The sequence below is a fragment of the Hemitrygon akajei genome, chromosome 20 (assembly GCF_048418815.1).
Source record: "Hemitrygon akajei chromosome 20, sHemAka1.3, whole genome shotgun sequence".
Lineage (NCBI taxonomy): Eukaryota > Metazoa > Chordata > Chondrichthyes > Myliobatiformes > Dasyatidae > Hemitrygon > Hemitrygon akajei.
In genome coordinates, this window is record NC_133143.1 from 18,612,464 (window position 1) to 18,636,003 (window position 23,540).

Genomic DNA, 23,540 nt, shown 5'->3' on the forward strand with positions numbered 1-23,540 from the left:
TTTGAGCATGTACAGACTTTTTTCTTGTCATTATTCCCTAAACAATACAGTATAACAACTATTTACATAGCATTTACATTGTATTAGGTATTATAAGTAATCTAGAGATGATTTAAAAGTACAGGCAGTCCCCGGGTTATGAACGAGTTCTGTTCCAGAGTCCATCTTTAAGTCGGATTTGAAGTCTGAACAGGTACATCCGGTATTATTTAGCGTCAGTTAGTCAACCGTATTTCTTAGTATATAGAACATATTTTACCTTTCTATGCATATAAAACACTTAAGAAACATACGTATTTCAATAATTTAACCACTGTGTTGCTTAGTAATAATCGTAGCTTTCATCGGGGCAGGGCCTTTCACATTCTCCATTAAAATTGTTCCGATCGTTGACCGACTGTAGCCTAATGCTTTTCCAACGACCGATGGCGTTTCACCTCTTTCCGATCGCTTTGTTATTTCCACCTTATTTTCAATCGCGATCGTGATTATTTTCGTGAACAGAAACACTGCGGATTCAGAGCTGCACTGCCAGGTCCTAATGTCCACCATATGGAGACAGGTTAAATAAAGTCCGGGGTTCCGCTGGGTCCGAAAGATGTATGTTAAATTAAGGGACTTGAGCATCTGTGAATTTTGGTATCCGCGGGGGTCCAGGAACCAATCTCCTGCAGATAAGGAGGGCCGACTGTACGTGGGTTTCTCACCTCATTGGAACTCTGATAAAACATGGGGAACTAACTATGAACCTTTTCCTGCTTTTCAGTTACTTTCTGCAAGTGCTGTTATAAACTACGTAGCTCTTACTAACGGGAATGATGAAATAACTAGAGGGAATAAACGAGCTGACTCCTTTGCTAAAACAGCAACTGCTGATCTTTATGACCACATCAGCACTCTAGTGTGATACTTTTGATGAACTAGTACAGTTAGAGTGAGATATGAACACTATGTGCAGAACTCTAAAGGATGATGGGTATAATTGAAAATGTAAGACTGTCAACCATAGCAAGAAAAGTAGCAGCAACTGTATGATTTGCTAGAGACATAATCTCAAAAGACACAGTTGATACCTGCTGCTGCTGGGCCCTCCCCCGGAATTCATTTGTGCATCTCTAAATGGACTTTATCCAGTAACATGAATATATGGGTCATGACTATGCACATTATTTTTTCTGTTATCTCTATGGGTAAAGGCTCATCCAACTCAGATAAATTGTGCTGTGACTGTTGATAATTATGAGAACTTATTTGTAGGTTTGGGATTTCTGAGAAAATCTGAAATGATAATGGTCCTCACTTTATGGGTAAAATTATATGAGTTAACAAAAGCCTTGTACTGTAAGCATCATTTCACTTGCCCTTACCACCCTCAGTCTTACAGGGCAGCTGAAATACAGAACGGGGCCCTGAAATGCAGGTTAACTAAACTGAGCAACAAGACCAACGTAAACAGGCTAAAGGTACTGTCACTGGCCCTCCTGACAATGCACTGTGCTCCAAACTGCATAACAGAGCGACCTCCATGTGAACTATGTGCTTGCCAGTCTATTTTTACTTAAACAGACATCCATACTATTAGTAGAAGCATTTTGCACTATTGTCCAGCACTAACATAAGCTTATAAAGGTTTCCATCAACTGCCAAGAAAATCATGTTGGCTGCAGACAGCCATATCTATTAGCTGGAGAGAGCTTCAGCTGAAATAACTGCCTGGAACCTTGCTGGGAAGATCTATTCCAAGAGTTGCTGTTACCAGACCAGGGAACACATGGCTAGAAGAACATTGATAAAGGCCATAGTTGGGAGCTTAACATTAAAGGATATACTTTGTATTGAAATGACAAGCAGTAAGGCATAGTTGGTGGCGTGGCCCTATTGGTAAGAGATGGAATTACATCTTTAGTAAGGTCAGAGAATGTTGAATCTTTGTGGGTGGAGAAATTGCAAGGGTTTAAAAAAACATTATGGGAATCATATATAGGCCTCCAAATAGTAGCCAAGATTTGGGGTGAGATTACAGAGGGAGCTGGAAAAGGCATGTAATAAGGAGTATGACACAATTGTAATGGGGGAACTTCAATATGCAAGGCGATTGGGAAAATCAGGCTGGTGTCAGATCGCAAGAGAGGGAATTTGTTGAATGTCTATGAGATGGCTTGAACCTTCGTGGGGAAAGGCTATCTTAGACTGGGAGTTGTGTAATAACCCAGATCTTATTAATGTAAAGGAACCCTTAGGAGGCAGTGATCATAATATGATTAAATTCATACTACAGTTGAGAGGGAGAAGCATAAGTCATGTGTATCAGTATCGCAATAAAGGAATAAAGGGAATCACGGGCATGAAAGAACAATTCGCCCAGGTGGATTGGGGGAAAATACTGGCGGGGATGATGGCAAAACAGAGATGGCTGAAGTTTTTGGGAAAAGTTCACAAGGCACAGGATAGCCGTGTCCCACAGAGGAAGAAGTTGCCAAATAGACAATAGACAATAGGTGCAGAAGTAGACCATTCGGCCCTTCGAGCCTGCACTGCCATTCTGAGATCATGGCTGATCATCTACTATCAATAGCCGGTTTCTGTCTTGTCCCCATATCCCTTGATTCCCCTATCCATAAGATACCTATCTAGCTCCTTCTTGAAAGCATCCAGAGAATTGGCCTCAACATCTTTCCGAGGCAGTGCATTCCAGACCCCCACAACTCTCTGGGAGAAGAAGTTTTTCCTTAACTCTGTCCTAAATGACCTACCCCTTATTCTCAAATCATGCCCTCTGGTACTGGACTCTCCCAGCATCTGGAACATATTTCCTGCCTCTATCTTGTCTAATCCCTTAATAATCTTATATGTTGCAATCAGATCCCCTCTCAATCTCCTTAATTCCAGTGTGTACAAGCCCAGTCTCTCTAACCTCTCTGCGTAAGACAGTCCGGACATCCCAGGAATTAACCTTGTGAATCTATGCTTCACTTCCTCTACAGCCAAGATGTCCTTCCTTAACCCTGGAGACCAAAACTGTACACAATACTCCAGGTGTGGTCTCACCAGGGCCCTGTACAAATGCAAAAGGATTTCCTTGCTCTTGTACTCAATTCCCTTTGTAATAAAGGCCAACATTCCATTAGCCTTCTTCACTGCCTGCTGCACTTGCTCATTCACCTTCAGTGACTGATGAACAAGGACTTCTAGATCTCTTTGTATTTCTCCCTTACCTCTCTTTGTAATTCTCCTAACATCCTCATCACATGTCACACTGCCACCCAGCTTAATGTCATCACCAGACCTGCTGATGTTATTCTCAATGCCTTCATCTAAATCATTGATGTAAATCGTAAACAGCTGTGGTCCCAATACCGAGCCCTGAGGCACCCCACTAGTCACCACCTGCCATTCCGAGAAACACCCATTCACCGCTACCCTTTGCTTTCTATCTGCCAACCAGTTTTCTATCCATGTCAATATCTTCCCCCCAATGCCATGAGCTCTGATTTTACCCACCAATCTCCTGTGTGGGACCTTATCAAATGCCTTCTGAAAATCGAGGTACACTACGTCCACTGGATCTCCCTTGTCTAACTTCCTGGTTACATCCTCGAAAAACTCCAATAGATTAGTCAAGCATGATTTGCCCTTGATAAATCCATGCTGGCTCGGCCCAATCCTATCACTGCTATCTATATATGCCACTATTTCATCTTTAATAATGGACTCTAGCATCTTCCCCACTACTGATGTTAGGCTAACAGGACGATAGTTCTCTGTTTTCTCCTTCCCTCCTTTCTTAAAAAGTGGGATAACATTAGCCATTCTCCAATCCTCAGGAACTGATCCTGAATCTAAGGAACATTGGAAAATGATTACCAATTCATCCACAATTTCCAGAGCCACCTCCTTTAGTACCCTAGGATGCAGACCATCCGGACCTGGAGATTTGTCAGCCTTCAGTCCCATCAGTCTACTCATCACCGTTTCCTTCCTAATGTCAATCTGTTTCATTTCCTCTGTTACCCTATGTCCTTGGCCCATCCATACATCTGGGAGATTGCTTGTGTCTTCCCTAGTGAAGACAGATCTAAAGTACTTATTAAATTCTTCTGCTATTTCTCTGTTTCCCATAACAATTTCACCCAAGTCATTCTTCAAGGGCCCAACATTGTTCTTAACTATCTTCTTTCTCTTCACATACCTAAAAAAGCTTTTGCTATCCTCCTTTATATTCCTGGCTAGCTTGCGTTCGTACCTCATTTTTTCTCCCCGTATTGCCTTTTTAGTTAAGTTCTGTTGTTCCTTAAAAGTTTCCCAATCATCTGTCTTCCCACTCACCTTAGCTCTGTCATACTTTTTTTTTAATGCTATGCAATCTCTGACTTACTTTGTCAACGACTGTGGCCCCTTTTCCCCCCTTTGAATCCTTCCTTCTCCGGGGATGAACTGATTTTGCGCCTTGTGCATTATTCCCAAGAATACCTGCCATTGCTGTTCCCCTGTCTTTTCTGCTAGGATATTCATCCATTTAACTTTGGCCAGCTCCTCCCTCATGGCTCCATAGTCTCCTTTGTTCAACTGCAACACTGACACCTCCGATCTGCCCTTATCCTTCTCAAATTGCAGATAAAAACTTATCATATTATGGTCACTACCTCCTAATGGCTCCTTTACTTCAAGATCGCTTATCAAATCCTGTTCATTACACAACACCAAATCCAGAATAGCCTTGTCCCTGGTCGGCTCTCATACAAGCTGTTCCAAGAATGCATCCAGTAGGCACTCTACAAACTCCCTATCCTGGGGTCCAGCATCAACCTGATTCTCCCAATTCACCAGCATGTTGAAATCCCCCATAACTACTGCGACATTACCTTTGCCACATTCAACTGTCAACTGCCAACTGTCAACTGCCACTGTCAACTCCCTATTCAACTTGCACCCAATATCCATGCTACTGTTTGGGGGCCTGTAGACAACACCCATTAAGGTCTTCTTGCCCTTACTGTTCCTCAGTTCTACCCACACAGACTCTACTTCTCCTGATCCTGTGTCCCCCCCTTGCAAAGGACTGAATCTCATTCCTCACCAACAGGGCCACCTCACCCCCTCTGCCCAGATTTCTATCCCATTTCTGGCAGGCATAGGCAACTATGGCTGACAAAAGAAAGTTAAGGACTGCATAAAAGTCAAGGAAAGGGCATATAAGGTAGCAAAAGTGAGTGGGAAGCTGGATGATTGGGAAGCTTTTAAGATCCAGCAAAAGGTGACCAAAAAAGCTTTTAGAAGTGAAAAGATGAAATATGAGGGCAGACTAGCCAATAATATAAAGCAGGATACAAAGGTTTTTTCAGTTATATAAAGAGTAAAAGGGGGGTGAGAGTTGATATTGTACCACTGGAAAACGATGCTATTGAGGTAGTAATGGGGGATGAAGAAAGGGCAAATGAACTTAATGGGTACTTTGCATCTGTCTTCACTGTGAAAGATGCTAGCAGTGTGCCAGAGGTCTGTGAGTGTCAGGGAGCAGGAGGGAGTGCCATTGCTATTACAAAGGAAAAAGTGCTAGACAAACTGAAAGGTCTTAAGGTGGATAGATCACCTGGGCCAGGTGGACTACATCCCAGAGTCCTGACAGAGGTTGCTGAAGAGGTAACAGAGGCATTGGTCATGATCTTTCAGGAATTACTTGATTTTGGCATGTTCCCAGAGGACTGGAAGATTGCAAATGTCACTCCACAAGAAAGGAGGGATGCAAAAGAAAGAAAATTATAGGCCTGTTAGCTTAACCTCTGTGGTTGGGAAACTGTTGGAGTCTATTATTAAGGATAAGGCTTCAAGATTCTTGGAGATTCATGATAAAATAAGTCAAATTCAGCATGGTTTCTGGAAAGGGAAATCTTGCCTGACAAATCTGTTGGAGTTCTTCAAGGAAGAAGCAAGCAGGATGGACAAAGGAGAGGTAGTGGATGTCATTTACTTGGATTTTCAGAAGGTGTTTGATAACGTGCCACACATGAGGCTGCTTAACAAGATAAACTCCTATGGTGTTACAGGAGAGATACTGCCATGAATAGCGGAATGGCTGACAGGCAGGAGGCAGCGAGTGGGAATAAAAAGGATCCTTTTCTGGTTGGCTGTCAGTGACTAGTGGTGTTTCTCAGGGGTCAGTATTGGGACTGCTGCTTTTCACATTGTTTGTCATTTATTTAGATAGCTTTGTGGCAAAGTTTGCAGATGATAAGAAGATAGGTGGAGAGGTTGGTAGTGCTGAGGAAGCAATGCGATTACAGCTGGACTTAAACAGGTTTGAAGAAAGGGCAAAAAAGTGGCAGATGGAATACAGTGTTGGGAAATATATAATAATGCACTTTAGTGAAAAGAACAATAGTGCAGACTATTATCTAAATGGGGAGACGGTTCAAACATCAGAGGTGCAGAGGGACTTAGGAGTTCTCATCCAAGACTCCCAGAAGCTTCATTTACAGGTTGAGTCTGTGGTAAAGAAGGCAAATGCAATGTTCACACTAATTTCAAGGGAATAGAATATAAAAGCAAGGAGAAAATGCTGAGACGTTATAAGACACTAGGCAGGCTGCACTTGGAGTTTTGGGCTCAATGCCTCAGAAAAGATGTGCTGTCATTGGAGAAAGTCCAGAGGAGGTTCACAAGGATGATTCCAGGAATGAAAGGGTTAACATATGAGGAGCTTTTGGCAGCTTTGGACCTGTAACACACTGGAGTTTAAAAGAATGCTGGGGGATCTCATTGAAACCTACCAGATGTTGAAATGACTAGATAAGTGGATATGGAGAGAATGTTTCCTATGCTGGGGGTATCCAGAACTAGAGGGCACGGCCTCAAGATTGAGGAGTTGTCCCTTTAGAACAGAAGTAAGCAGGAATTTTTTTAGCCAGTGAGTAGTAAATCTGTGGAATGCTCTGCCACAAACTGTGGTGGAGACCAAGTCCGTATGTGTATTTAAGGCGAAAGTTGATCGTTTCCTGGTCGGAAAGGGCATCTAAGCATATGATGAGATGGCAGGTGTATGGGGTTGAGTGGGATCCGGGATCAGATAATGGAATGTCGGAGCAGACTTGATAGGCAGAATGGCCTAATTCTGCTCCTAAGTCTTATGGATTTGTGGATAAGGACTGATGGACTGAACTCTTAATCTTTTCTGTTTGCCACCTAAAGTAAACATTATGCATTATAAGATTTGGGTAATCTGCACATCTATTTTCTGCCTAAATACAGAAGTATCTTACAACACTAGTCCTCCTAACACTTTTCTTTATCTTGGTTATGAATATGTGTTCGTACTAACCGGTCAAGTTGTTAGGTATGCTCTAGAGAGTGTCTATACATTCGGAAGATGGATTGCCAATGCAGCCAATATCCCTGAGTCGTAGTAAATTTGGTTCCAAGTTTTACTTTGATAATGAAACTAATTATTTAGTTTCATAACATAACATGTTATGTAAGGGAACATAAAACTGCGCTGTCTATGGGAATGACTTTCGCCTGTGCAATTGTTTTATGGGATAGTATCAACCCACTTACAATGATTGCATAAACCCCTCTGCTCTGAAGCTGCTTCATGTAGATGGGGTGAAGTATGTTACTGTAACCATCAAGTGACGGGACTAGACTTGGGTAAGTATGTCATATGTCTTACATTACTGGTGACCCTCAAAATCCCGTTAACGGTGCTTACTGGGGATGAGGTAAATAGGCCTATCACTAGCTGGCAAAATTTGATCAGATGTACCACTTCCCTATTCTCTCTATACGTCCTACTTTGTTGGGCTGCCATCAAAGGACTATGGAATCAGAATCAGATTTATTATCATTGGCATGTGTTGTGAAATTTGTTAACTTAGCAGCAGCAGTTCGATGCAATACATAATATAGAAGAAAAAAGTAATTAAATAAATAGTAAATCAATTAAAGTATACGTATATTGAATAGATTAAAAATCGTGCAAAAGAACAGAAATAATATATATTTGAAAAGTGAGGTAGTGTCCAAGGGTTCAATGTCCATTTAAGAATTGGATGGCAAAGGGGAAGAAGCTGTTCCTGAATCGCTGAGATAGATAGATAGATAGATAGATACTTTATTCATCCCCATGGGGAAATTCAACATTTTTTTCCAATGTCCCATACACTTGTTGTAGCAAAACTAATTACATACAATACTTAACTCAGTAAAAATATGATATGCCTCTAAATCACTCTCTCAAAAAGCATTAATAATAGCTTTTAAAAAGTTCTTAAGTAGTTTACTTAAATACATTAAAGTGTATGCCTTCAGACTCCTGTACCTCCTACTAGATGGTAACAGTGAGAAAAGGGCATGCCCTGGGTGCTGGAGGTCCTTAATAATGGACGCTGCCTTTCTGAGACACCGTTCTTTGAAGATGTCCTGGGTACTTCGTAGTCTAGTACTCAAGATGGAGCTGGCTAAATTTATGACCCTCTGCAACTTCTTTCGGTCCTGTGCAGTAGCCCCCACCCCCTTACCAGACAGTGATACAGCCTGTCAGAATGCTCTTCATGGTACATCTATAGAAGTTTTTGAGTGATTTGTTGACATGCCAAATCTCTTCAAACTCCTAATGAAGTATAGCCGCTGTCTTGCCTTCCTTATAACTACATCGATATGTTGGGACCAGGTTAGGTCCTCCGAGATCAATCAGCTCTTTCGTCTTACGTTGAGTGTAAGGATGTTGCTGCAACACCACTCCATTAATTGGCTTATCTTGTTCCTGTATGCCCTCTGATCTCTGAGATTCTTCCAACAATAGTTGTAGCATCAGCAAATTTATACGTGGTATTTGAGCTATGCTTAGACACACAGTCATGGGTGTAGAGAGAGCAGAGCAGTGGCTGCGCACACACTCCTGAAGTGCACCAGTGTTGAGCGAGGAGGAGATATTATCACCAATCTGCAGAGATTGTGATCTTCCAGTTAGGAAATGGAAGATCCAATCGTAGAGAGAGGTACAGAGAGCCGGGTTCTGTAGCTTATTGATCAGGACTGTGAGAATGATGGTGTTAAGCACTGAGCTATAGTCAATGAACAGCTTCTTCACATGGGTATTTGTTTGTCCAGGTGGTTTAAGGCTGAGTGAAGAGCTATTGAGATTGTGTCTACCATTGACCTATTGTGGTGATAGGCAAATTGCACTGGGGCCAGGTCCTTCCTGAGGCAGGAGGAGTTCAGTCTAGTGATGACCAACCTCTCAAAGTATTTTATCACTCTACATGTGAGTACTACTGGACAATAGTCGTTAAGACAGCTCGCATTATTCTTCTCAGGCATTGGTATAATTGTTGCCTTTTTAAAGCGTGGAAACTTCTGCCCAGAGCTGTGAGATGTTGAAAATGTCCTTGAATGCTCCCGTCAATTGGTTGGCACAAATTTTCAGAGCCGTACTAAGTACTCCATTGGGGCCTTCTGCCTTGCAAGGGTTCACCCTCTTTAAAGACAGTCAAACATCGGCCTCCGAGACAGAGATCACAGGTTCACCGGGTGTAGCAGGGATCTTCACAGCTATAGTTATATTCTCCCTTTCAAAGCGGGCATAGAAGGCGTAGAGTTCATCTGGTAGTGAATCACCACTGCCGTTCATGCTATTGAGTTTTGCTTTCTAGGAAGTAATGTCTTGCAAACCATGCTAGAGTTGTCATACATCTGATGTTGCCTCTAACCTCATTCAAAATTGTCTCTTTGCCCTTGAAATAGCCTTCTGCAAGAAATGCCTGGTTTTCTGGTACAGACCTGGGTCACCAGCTTTGAATGCAACAGATCTAGCCTTCAGTAGACGACGTACCTCCTGGTTCATCCACAGCTTTTGGTTTGGGAATGTACAGCAAGCCCTTTGTAGGCACACACTCATACACACAGGTTTTAATGAAGTTGTTACAACTGCAGCATACTCATCCAGATTCGAAGATGAATCCCTGAATACAGTCCAGACCACCGATTAAAAGCTTCCCTTGTCTATACCTTTTTGGTCCTCACTACTGGTGCTAGAGTCTTCAGTCCTTGCCTATACTCAGGGAGTAGAAGTACAGCCAGGTGATCAGACTTCTTGAAGTGAGTGTGTGGAATAGCACGGTAGGCATTCTTTATTGATGGTGTTATGGTCCAATGTGTTGAGTGGACTGAGTGTTTCTGCATTGTAGTGTTCATGTTCTGGGTACCTGCCAGAATAGCTTGTGAAAGCACTAACATGCCCTCAGCACTGCTGGAGAAGTTCGCTAAGGATGCAACCTTAGCGCTACATGATACAAGCTAGGCCATCAATGATATTACTGCTGAAATGGTAGCAATCCACATTGTGGCCCTTCAAAATCAACTAGCACTAGACTTTCTGTTGTCTGAGAGAAGTAATACTTGTGCGATTATCAACCAGGAGTGTTGTACATATGTCCCTGATGAAACTGTCATGGAGTTTCAGAGAGACTGCTGTATTGAAATTCAGTAAGATTTATGTTGTCCTCAACTGGACAAAGAAGGAGGAGTGTTGAAGTTGTACTAAGGCAGAAGTTGAAGACATCATCCAGGCAAGAATAGCCTGGGGGCAATTCAAGTGACACCTCTGCTAACTAGAGACGAGAAACGCAGGAGTGACTGCAGCAGTATATACTCAAACAAGATGAGTTAGGTCTCTGTAGTAAGACTTTTTTTAAAAGATCTTCCTAAAACAGACTGTCGCTTTAATTGGGGGTGCCAGACACAGATGAGATAGGAATAATGGAAGGGTATGAAATATACCCAATAACTAAGGGACACTTGCTTTACTAACTTCAGAATATTACTGGTTATTAGATTGAAGTTTCAATTGACTTTTAACACCTCTATTGTGAATCTCAATTGATCTTGCAAGAAAGGAATTCACACATATATAATTTACCAAATGGTCAAAATCTCTAACTAGTAAGCCAATTCTGTTTAAAAATAGAACAGTGAGGGTGATGGGCCATGCTGTTCTCCTTGTGCACAAGTAAAATAAAAGTAATACTTGAGTCGTTAAGGGTCCGTGTGATCTGCGCCCGGTTATTCTATTTTGTTATCAACAATAACATAGCATTTGGATTTAGGATAAAATTATAATAAGACTATTAAAGGTAAAGGACATTAAGTTTTAATAGGACAGTTTGAATGGATAGATACCTGTTCTATAATTTTGCTTTTATGTATTTTGGTTTTGTATACTGAGTATAATATTTATTTTATCAGGATTTGTAAAAGGAATAGACTTAATTACTTGATTTTTTTCTCATACATTATTGCTTCTGAATATGTATTCTAATAGTGAAATACATTCAAAAGTCTTGTGCAATTTCTTCACATAACTAATGAAACGCTAAATGATCTTTGTGTCATAGAACATCAGATGCAGAAGGGAAAAAATTCTCTTTACTCCTGGGCTTTTATGAAAATTAATTCTCCAGAGATTAGAACACTTCTGAAACATCAGTAATTTCCCCAAGAGAACAAACACTAGAGCAAGAGTTAATTTTTTATGCATAATTTTCCATCATGATGTACAGAGGCAGTTAGGATACAGACTGCAAACAGACATATTTTTAGGGTTTAGCTTTTGATTTCAGATTGAATTTTTAAAAATCCATCAGGTTGAATTGCATGGAAGAATGCATCAACTTTAAACGCCATTCATCAGTCTGCTTTATGGGGTAGCTATTGCAAATCTTCAAGCAAATTTTGGCTTTACAGACAGCATTATTATAGATTGTATTGAAGCATAAACTGAAAGTGACTCATTGCTCCTTTCAAGTGCCCCTGAGCCTAGCTCCTTAACTCTCATTTCTCTTGAAGCTCATTACCAAACCATGGTCTTTGCTGTCTCCACCCGCCCCCCATTCATCTTGACATCATCTCTTCCTTTTGAGCATTGTTTACATCTTTGTTAAAGTCCTCTACCATCTACACCACACTAATCTCCTTCACAGCACCAGCCACTGATGTTCTCCTGACATTTCTCTCCCATCCCCTGCATGAAGTAAGATTTTTATTTGCTGATTTCAGTTGCTATCTATCGTCAAGCACCTGTCAAGCGTTATCCGTGGAGACACTAGAGATTGCTGGAATCTGGAGCAACATGGAAAAATACGGAGGAGCTCTGCGAGTCAGGCTGCAACTATGGAGGGAAATATAATTGATGTTTTGGGTCAAGACCCTTTATCTAGACTGTAGGATAGAAGGGAGATAACCAGAATTAAAAGGTGGGCCAAGAGATGGTAGGATCTTGTATACATTGCCTCTTCTCCCTAACCACTCCCTCATTTTAAATACTACAGCTACATTTGTGGTATCTTAACCTTGCTATCTTTGATCTAAATCAATGTCAAGGCCATCTCCAACCACATCTTCATGTATCTCATCACTCATCTCAATCCCAGTTGAAAGAAAATATTCTGCTTGTCATTTACACCCAACTGGCCAGCTTTCTGTTCATTATTTTTACTACTTTTTTTCCCCTCGTCATACCTAACATTCTCATATTAAGCAGTCCTCTCAATTCACTTACTCACTCCACCCCCATTGATTTTGTGACTTAAATTTGATGTTGACCATTTAGCTGTCTCTGCTGTTTCACCCTTCTTTATTCTTATCTGTTGAAATCTCACTTGAGAATCTTCCGGATTCTCACCCAAAATCCGTATCTTCTTCCAGTTTTGTTCTCATTAAGTTCCACCATGAAACTCGTTAACACTTAACTAATAAGTGTTCAAATGGCTAGAAGCAAAGTCACAAATATGTTCTCATTAAGTTCCACCATGAAAACTCTTAATTCTTAACTAGTAAGTGTTCAAATGGCTAGAAGCAAAGTCACAAATATGTTCCCTGACTGTTATTAGCTTTACCCTATCCTGTAACTGCTAGCCAATGCTCTTCCCAGCATCGTCAATGTCATTTGAGACCACCCTTACTCATTTCTCTGATAGGATTATGTTGAACATCTCCAAAAATAGTTCTGCTCTTCACTGTTGCACTTAAAATAATCAGAGATTCTTTTGTTGGTCATGAAATAAATACTCAAATTTCACTTTGGTTTTTGGCTGTTTCCTTTAGGTTTATTGAAGTAAATTGGTTGCAATAATTGACTCTAGATAAAACTGTAATATTACTGCTATATCCAACATTACAACTTAAACCTGAAAATGGAAGCAACGTGCTTATCCAAGGGAGACATCACGTTCCCTCAGTATAATGGTGGGGCTTTGGGGGTGGAGGAGAACTTTCCACTGAAATTGTATTTTCCTTCACTAAATTCATTGGTAATACCAATATTGTCTTTTAACTATTACCTGTTATTGCAGACAAATCTTTATTTGTAATTTGTTAATTAATTTCATATTAATTTATGGTTTTGATAATTTATTCAACCAATTGTGTTCATTCTCCATTCTTTGTTTCAATGTTTCCTTAATTTTTCTGCATTTAAATCTATTAATTTTAAAAATATCCTGGCACTCTAGTCCTCCAGATGAAAGCATTTGACTTTTTGAGATGCTTGTAGGTGGTCCACATGGATAAGCACATTCTAATGCAGAAAGTAAAACTGAGCTCGTTTTCAAGACATTTATATTATTAACAGAAGAATAAGTTATTTTTAATTACAGGGAAATGCACCAGCTCTCAGCAAAAGTAGAGTCATGAATATATATTTAAGACAAAGTAGAATTGAAGTTAAGGAAGTAAGTGTTTTTATTTAGTAGAAACATAGAAAACCTACAGCACAATACAGGCACTACGGCCCACAAAGCTGTGCCGAACACGTCCTTGCCCTAGAACTACCTAGGCTTACCAATAGCCCTCTATTTTTCTAAGCTCCATGTAGCTATCCAGGAGTTTCTTAATCGTTTCCACCTCCACCATCGCTGCCGACAGCCCATTCCACACACTCACCACTCTCTGCGTAAAAAAAAACTTACCCCTGACATCTCCTCTGTACCTACTTCCAAGCACCTTAAAACTATGCCCTTTTTGTGCTAGCCATTTCAGCCTTGGGAAAAAGCCTCTGACATTTCATATGATCAATGCCTCTCATCATCTTATACACCTATATCAGGTCACCTCTCATCCTCTGGCACTCCAAGGAGAAAAGACTGAGTTCACTCAACCTATTCTCATAAGGCATGCTCCCCAATCCTTGTAAATCTCCTCTGCACCCTTTCTATGGTTTCCACGTCCTTCCTGTAGTGAGGCGACCAGAATTGAGCACAGTACTCCAAGTGGGGTCCGACCAGGGTCCTATATAGCTGCAACATTACCTCTTGGTTCTTAAACTCAATCCCATGGTTGAGTCAACCTGCATAGCAGCTTTGAGTGTCCTATGGACCCAGACTCCCAAGATCCCTCTGATCCTCCACACTGCCAAGAGTCTTACCATTAATACTATATTCTGCCATCATATTTGACCCACCAAAATGAACCACTGCACTCTTATCTAGGTTGAACCCCATCTGCCACTTCTCAGCCCAGTTTTGCATCCTGGCAATGCCCTGCTGTAACCTCTGACAACCCTCCACACCATCCACAGCACATTCAACCTTTGTGTCATCAGCATATTTACTAACCCATCCCTCCACTTCCTCATCCAGGTCATTTAAAAACATCACAAAGAGTAGGGGTCCAGAACAGATCCCTGAGGCACACCACTGGTCACCGACCTCCATGCAGAATATGACCTATCTACAGCCACTCTTTGCCTGCTGTGGGCAAGCAAGTTCTGGATCCACAAAGCAATGTCCTCTTGGATCCCATGCCTCCTTACTTTCTCAATAAGCCTTGCATGGGGTACCTTGTCAGATGCCTTGCTGAAATCTATATACACTATATCTACTGCTCTACCTTCATCAATGTGTTTACTCACATCCTCAAAAAATTCAATCAGGCTCGTAAGGCACGACCTGCCTTTGACAAAACCACGCCAACTATTCCTAATCATGTAATACCTCTCCAAATGTTCATAAATCCTGCCTCTCAGGATCTTCTCGATCAGCTTACCAACCACTGAAGTAAGACTTAATGGCCTATAATTTCCTGGGCTATCTCTACTCCCTTTCTTGAATAAGGGAACAACATCTGCAACCCTCCAATCCTCCAGAACCTCTCCCATCCTCATTGATGATGCGAAGATCATCGCCAGAGGCTCAGCAATCTCCTCCCTCACTTCCCACGGTACCCTGGGGTATATCTCGTTCGGTCCTGGTGATTTATCCAACTGGATGCTTTCCAAAAGCTCCAGCACATCTTCTTCTTTAATACCTACATGTTCAAGCTTTTCAGTCCACTGCAAGTCATCGTTACAATCGCCAAGATCCTTTTCCGTAGTGAATACTGAAGCAAAGTATTCATTAAGTACCTCTGCTATCTCCTCCGGTTCCATACACACTTTTCCACTGTCACACTTGATTGGTCCTATTCTCTTACGTCTTATCCTCTTGTTCTTCACATACTTGTAGTATGCCTTGGGTCTTTCTTAATCCTGTCCGCCAAGGCTTCTCATGGTCCCTTCCGGCTCTCCTAATTTCATTCTTAAGCTCCTTCCTGCTAGCCTTATAATTTTCTAGATCTCTATCATTACCTAGTTTTTTGAATCTTTTGTAAGCTATTCTTTCCTCCTTGACTAGATTTATTACAGCCTTTGTACACCACAGCTCCAGTACCCTACCATCCTTTCCGTCTCATTGGAACGTACCTATGCAGAACCCCACGCAAATATCCCCTGAACATTTGCTACATTTCTTCTGTACATTTCCCCGAGAACATCTGTTTCCAATTTATGCTTCCAAGTTCCTGCCTGATAGCCTCATATTTCCCCTTACTCCAATTAAACGTTTCCCTAACTTGTCTGTTCCTATCCCTCTTCAATGCTATTGTAAAGGAGATAGAATTGTGATCACTAACTCCAAACTGCTCTACCACTGAGAGATCTGACACCTGACAAGGTTCATTTCCCAATACCAAATCAAGTACAGCCTCTCCTCTTGTAGGCTTATCAACATATTGTGTCAAGAAACCTTCCTGAATACACCTAACACACTCCACCCCATCTAAATCCCTCACTCTAGGGAGGTGCCAATCAATATTGGGGAAATTAAAATTTCCCACCACAACAACCCTGTTATTATTACTCCTTTCCAGCATCTGCCTCCCTATCTACACCTCGATGTCCCTGTTACTATTGGATGATCTATAAAAAAACACCCAGTAGAATTATTGACCCCTTCCTATTCCTAACTTCCACCCATAGAGAGCCATCCATAGACAACCCCCCCCCCCATGACTTCCTCCATTTCTACAGCCATGACACTATCCCTGATCAACAGTGCCATGCCCCCACCTCTTTTGCCCTCCTCCCTGTCCTTTCAGAAACATCTAAAGCCTGGCATTAGATGTAGCCATTCCTGCCCCTGCAGCATCCAAGTCTCTGTAAAGGCCACAACATCATAGCTCCAAGTGCTGATCCATGCTCTAAGCTCATCTGCTTTGTTCAGAATACCCCTCGCATTAAAATAGACACATCTCAACACATAGGTCTGAGTGCGTTCCTTCTCTATCACCTGTCTATCCTCCCTTTCGCACTGTCTCCAAGCTTTCTCTATTTGTGAGACAACCTCCCTTTCCTCCGTCACATCAGTTTGGTGCCCACCTCCCAGCAATTCTAGTTTAAACTCTCCCCAATAGCCTTAGCAAACCTCCCCGCCAGGATATTGGTCCCCCTGGAATTCAAGTGCAACCCATCCTTTTTGTACAGGTCACACCCGCCCGAAAAGTGGTCCCATTGATCCAGAAATCTGAATCCCTGCCCTCTGCTCCAATCCCTCAGCCACACATTTATCCTCCATTTCATTCTATTTCTATACTCACTGTCACGTGGCACAGGCCGTAACCCCAAGATAACTACCTTTGAGGTCCCGCTTCTCAACTTCCTTCCTAACTCCCTGTAGTATGTTTTCCTTTTCCTGTCTATATCGTTGGTACCAATATGTACCACAATCCTTCCCACTTCAAGATATCGTGGACACGATCAGAAACATCCCGAACCCTGGCACCTGGGAGGCAAACCACCATCCTTGTTTCTTTCCTGCATCCACAGAATCGCCTGTCTGACCCCCGAACTATAGCCCCCTATCACTGCTGCCATCTTCTTTTCCTACCCTTCTGTGCCACAGGGCCAGACTCTGTGCCAGAGGCACAGCCAATGTTGCTTTCCCCAAGTAGGCCATCTCCCCCAACAGTTCTCAAACGGGAGTACTTATTGTTAAGGGGGACAGCCACTGGGGTACTCTCTAGCATCTGCCTCTTGCCCTTCCCTCTCCTGACTGTTACCCACCTAGCTGCCTCTCCATGCCCTGGAGTGACTACCTGCCAATAGCTCCTCTGTATCACCTCCTCACTTACCCTGACTAGATGAAGGTCATCGAGCTGCATCTCCAGTTCCCTAACGCGGTCCCTAAGGAGCTGCAGCTCAACGCACCTGGTGCAGACGTAGCTGTTCTAGTATCATAGAATGTTTCATTGCAATATGAGATTAAGCTACGAACTTTACTTGGGCGTTTTCCCACCTAAACCATCTTAACCAAACTCACCATCCAGACACAGGAGCCTATGGATTTTCTTTAGTAGTCATTGACAAAGAATTCAGCATTCTAATTTGTTTTGTCACTTTAATTATTCTCTAATGCACAGATTTTACTCAGAAGTGTTACCTTAAAATAGTGAGATGAATAAACTTTTCCATCACACGGTATTGGATGTGTTGTAATAGATGGTGTTACGTACCCCGTAACTGGGTGTCTTACCAGCAAAGATAGAAGTGTCTGTTGGAGTCTGGTGATACTCTTTTCAACAGTATTTATTAGTAAAAATATACAAAAATAATATCCATGCAAATATACAGATAATACACGTCAGCAATACTAAACCTAAAAGTGCGGGTATAATAATAATCAATAAGAAACAAGCTCTATCGTTGTCTAGGGGATAATGAATTGTCAGATGGAAATATAAAGTTCAGTTCAGTTCATGCAGGCTGCAGTAGTTGTTTGTCGAGGTGTTGCAATTGTTGGAGAGAGAGAGAGAGAAAACGTGTGAACAGTAACAGCTATTATCTTGCCAACCTTCCTTTACGATCTTGATCCGTCGATGCGTTGTTGTTGTGGCCATTCACGTATGACCTCTCCGTCCTTTAGCTAGACCGTTCTTCCGTGGTGGACTCGTCACCCAGACAAGGGTGGACTCACACACTCACTACAAAACACTGTGAGTTAAAATTTACGGACCCTTCGTTCGGTCTCCGGTCTCCCACCCTGTCTCGTGGGGGTTCTGATGCTCACTAGCATTTCTCCTGGTGCGTCTGAGGGGTGTTACCCCAGACCTCACTTTTATCCCCACTCACGGGGTCTCAGGTGTCAGTCAGGTTGGGATGATGTAACCCATCAAACCAGCCCACTCTGGTTGCCCCCTGAGGGGTTTCAATGAATAGAACAGTACCAAGTAAACAATCCTTCTCCAAAAGACAATAGCAGTAATCAATGGTTCCGCTCTTCTTTTGTTAGTAGGAGACGATCCACCCTGGGTAACTCTTAGTTGTGTCTCTCTCTCATTAACTTTCATGAGCTGTTATCAATAACAACTGCCCTGGCAGATTTCCTTTTGTCTCTCTTACTTCCTCGTTAGCAGCATCGAAATAGTAGCGATTTGCGATTCTCCAAAGGGGGGGGGCATGGGCGACTCTGCACCCTTCTGCCCATCAGAGTTGTTCATCCTTCGTAACACCCCCATCCTTCTAAGAATTTTCACCAAAGGGGAAAATTAACTAATACAGAGTCTTACAGAATCTAACACAATACAAAAGAGTTTTTTTAACTACAGAGTAATACAGATATACATTCAACTTAGCATCTAGATAAGCAGTCAGCGAGTACATTATCACTTCCTTTAATATGTTGTATCTTAATAAATTCATGTAGCATCAGACTCCAATTTAATAACCACCTATTTTTATTCCTTTTCTTCAGCAAAACAAAACTAAAGAGTTGTGATCTTAACTTAAGTGTATATTACAAAATGTGAACCAATACACGTGTGATTATTCTGTAGTACATTACAAAAGTTTATGCAAATACTAATCTTTATTTTACTTTTAAACTCAACAGTCAATCTTCCATGGTGTTGTCTTTATTATTTACATGCTTTGTCTAAATCCCTCAAAACCAGATCCTGTTATTTAAAGTGGCATTTTGTCAACCTTTGCCTCTTTTCCATTTAACTCTCACGTGGTTAGCTTGCTCACCAGTGTGGAATAGGCTTTCACATACTCCTTTCATAGGAGTTATTTTATCAACAATGTTTTCCAAACAGCCCATCTTCTGAACTTCCACACAATTCTTTATTTTTAAGCAAATCATTAGTTTTATCTTCAGGACCCTTCATTCTATTAGTTTTCAGTTTAACATCTGCAAGTTGTTTACCTTTAAATTCCAAAACAAACTGTAATTGATTCACAGGCACCTTGTTAACAAGCCATTGTTCCTTCAGCCTGGTTATTGCTTCTGAAACCAATCCAGACTTTAAATTTTCTTTATTCAATTTAGGAACTACACTTTTCCCTTCTCCTTCAATAATAATATTCACATCACCAGCTCCCATCTCCTCACTAACTTTTAACACACCTTCTAACACAAACAACTGAGAATTCTCACTTCCCACTGGTACCAAGGTTAACCCTTTCTTCACTGAACCAAGTCCATCTGACCCAAAAGGACTGCATTCCTTTTCAACTAAATCAGATACCTCAGACTTTTCCTGAGTTTCATTACTAGGTTCAGTACCATGTGCATCCACATCTTGAACACACTCAAATGGGACATCTGCCTCTTCCAGGCTTTCCATACCCATCCCTTTTTCAAATTCTAAGTTCCCCTGATCCTCCCAGTTACTCTCTGGGCCCATCCGGAGTAAACTCAACCCTGTGGGTTAAAACAATTTCATCTGTTAACCCAGCAGACTCCTTCAAGGTAACGGCATCCTTTTCATCTAGAACTGCCCTTATATCATTATCGGGAACACATTTCAATTTTTCAACTTCTTCAAACAGTTCCGTCAAGCCAGACAGATCATCCTGGACCTTCTAACTGCCTTATCTGTTTCTCATCTTTACTCTGTGCTTTTCCTTCTTGGTTAAGGGTAGGTCTACCTCCTCTCCTTTACTCTCTTTCACCTTCCTATTCTCCGTTTTACCATCCCCTAACCCCTCTTGGTACAGGGTCGGTAAAAACGTCTCAGCCAAATCGATACTGGACTGATTTAAACTGGTCTCTTTCTCAGCTGCCTTTCTCGACATGCTGCGAGTGATCGCGCATGCGGGATAGATCTTGGAACCTAGGGGCGGGTCCTCAACACTTACAGGCTTGCTCGTCAGCTTCACGGCTGAACATACCTCACCCCCTGCTAAATCATTACCAAGAAGGACGTCCACGCCGTCTCTCAGTAATTCTGACCGCACCCCTATTTCAACTGGTCCAGATACCAGATCACAATTTATAATGATCCCATGCAAAGGTACAGCTTCTGTCCCTTTTCCTATGCCTCTCAAAACTACCTCTCCAGTCTCAGGACCAAAATATAGTACCTTACTGAGAATCAATGACTGCTCAGCTCCAGTATCTCTCCAGATCCTCACTGGAACTGGGGTTTCTCCCTCTTTCACAGACACGATCCCTTCTGAAATAAATTTCTCACGCCCCTCTCATATTTTATCTACCTGGGCCTTTCTCGTCGATTTGCTGATCGACACAATACACCCTGTAGGGACTGCTGCTTTTCCTTTTCCTGTCTCCTTCCTCGGAGCAAAGCACTTAGATGCAATATGACCAACCTTTCCACAATTAAAACAGGTCAAGCCAGGAACCCTCCTGCCAGCCTGCCTTTCTTCCTCCTTACCTTTACCACTAGCTCCCGGCTTATTTTCTACCTCAGCCGGCGGGCTTTCTCTACCGTCCCTATGGTCTTTCTGGTAACTCTTATTCGAGGAAAACTTTGTCTTGTGGGTTAGGGCATATTCATCTGCGAACCTGGCAAATTCTGACTTATTCGGCTTCTCGTTCAAATACATCCGGATATCATCCGAAACACAACCTTTAAATTCCTCAATCAGAATTAACTCTCTGAAACGCCGGAAATCCTCCTCCACCTTTTCTGCTGCACACCAGCGATCCAGGAGCACACCCTTCTTATAGGCAAACTCTGCATACGTCTGATTCCACACTTTCTTTAAATCTCTGAACTTTTGTCTATATGCTCCAGGGGTTAACTCATAGGTCCGAAGGATGGCCCGCTTTATTTCCTCATAATCTGCAGACACGTCCATGGACAACGCCGCATATGCCCGTTGTGCCTTCCCTTTTAACACACTTTGTAACAACGCCACCCACTGTTCTCTGGGCCACTTCTGATTCACTGCCACCTTTTCAAAATGCAAGAAATAACTATCAACATCTGTCTCCTTGAACGGAGGTACTAACTCCCTACTAACATTAAACTTCTCCTCTCGGTCTGCCCCTGGTACTCTTCTCTCTTGCTTTAACTTCTGGTACTCTTCTCTCTTGCTTTAACTTCTCCATTTCCAGCTCATGCTGCCTCTGTTTCTCCTTCTCCTTTTCAGCTGTTTCCTTCTCCCTTTCCTCTGCTTCCAGCTGCTTTAACCTAAGTTCATGCTCCCTCTGCTTTTCAGCTCTTTCCTTCTCCCTTTTCGCCTCTAACTCCTTTAGCTGGAGCTCATACTCCCTTTTCTTCTGATCCGCGTCCAGCCTCAATTTTTCCAACTCTAACTGAACCATCCCAATAGCTGGTACCTTTTCAGGGATATGTTCCAATACCTCAGCCGAAAACACATCCTTCTCAATATAATACTGAGCTATGGCCCTCTGCATCTCCCACTTTTTCATGGACGACTTCACCTCTGTGAGATTTAATCCTTTCGCAATATTTACGAAGTCCGTCTTTGTGGCATCCTCTAGCGCCTTCAAAGTTGGGTTTTGTGTAAATTCGTCTACGTCCATCTTTGCTGGTTTCCCGTCTGGTTACCCACGCAACCAGATCAAAGTCTGGACTTATAGCCCGATTCACTGGCCCTCCAATTTGGTATCAAATCCCGAGACGAGGCCCCAATTTGTTACGTACCCCGTAACTGGGTGTCTTACCAGCAAAGTTAGAAGTGTCCGTTGGAGTCTGGTGATACTCTTTTCAACAGTATTTATTAATAAAAATATACAAAAATAATATCCATGCAAATATACAGATAATATATGTCAGCAATAAAAAACCTAAAAGTGCGGGTATAATAATAATCACTAATGAAACAAGCTCTATTGTTGTCTAGGGGATAATGAATTGTCAGATGGAAATATAAAGTTCAGTTCAGTTCATGCAGGCTGCTGTAGTTGTTTGTCGAGGTGTTGCAATTGTTGGAGAGAGAGAGAGAGAGAGAGAAAACGTGTGAACAGTAACAGCTATTATCTTGCCAACCTTCCTTTACGATCTTGATCCGTCGATGCGTTGTTGTTGTGGCCATTCACGTATGACCTCTCCGTCCTTTAGCTAGACCGTTCTTCCGTGGTGGACTCGTCACCCAGACAAGGGTGGACACACACACTCACTACAAAACACTGTGAGTTAAAATTTACGGACCCTTCGTTCGGTCTCCGGTCTCCCACCCTGTCTCGTGGGGGTTCTGATGCTCACTAGCATTTCTCCTGGTGCGTCTGAGGGGTGTTACCCCAGACCTCACTTTTATCCCCACTCACGGGGTCTCAGGTGTCAGTCAGGTTGGGATGATGTAACCCATCAAACCAGCCCACTCTGGTTGCCCCCTGAGGGGTTTCAATAAATAGAACAGTACCAAGTAAACAATCCTTCTCCAAAAGACAATAGCAGTAATCAATGGTTCCGCTCTTCTTTTGTTAGTAGGAGACGATCCACCCTGGGTAACTCTTAGTTGTGTGTCTCTCTCATTAACTTTCATGAGCTGTTATCAATAACAACTGCCCTGGCAGATTTCCTTTTGTCTCTCTTACTTCCTTGTTAGCAGCATCGAAATAGTAGCGATTTGCGATTCTCCAAAGGGGGGGGGGGGGGCATGGGCGACTCTGCACCCTTCTGCCCATCAGAGTTGTTCATCTTTCGTAACAATGGAAAGAGAATTGCTTCATTGTTTTTAAAACTGCCTCTAAGAAGCCATTCGGAAGCCTTGGATGGTCATTTCAAAAACAAAGTTTCTTCTGCAACACTCCCCCACCCCCATTTAAAAAAGGCACAACTTTTGGAGCTTAAAAAATTGTAAGCAAAAATAATGTTACTACTTGCTTTTAGTGAGGTGCCTTTAGGTAATAGAATGCCTGTTCCTTCCCTTCTTCTGAAATATCTAAATGTGAATAAAATTGTGGAAAAGGGAAATTTATATCCACTTGGATTTGTTTCTGGCAGTGTTACAGTTCTGGCAAGAGGCA

At 42.1% G+C, this 23,540-nt stretch overlaps 1 protein-coding gene across 2 annotated transcripts in view; it reads left to right on the forward strand.

Annotated features, from left to right (window-relative positions):
• Nucleotides 1–23,540, forward strand: part of LOC140713618 (dysbindin-like) — a 232,272-nt gene that overhangs the window by 201,200 nt on the left and 7,532 nt on the right. The window lies entirely within an intron of this gene.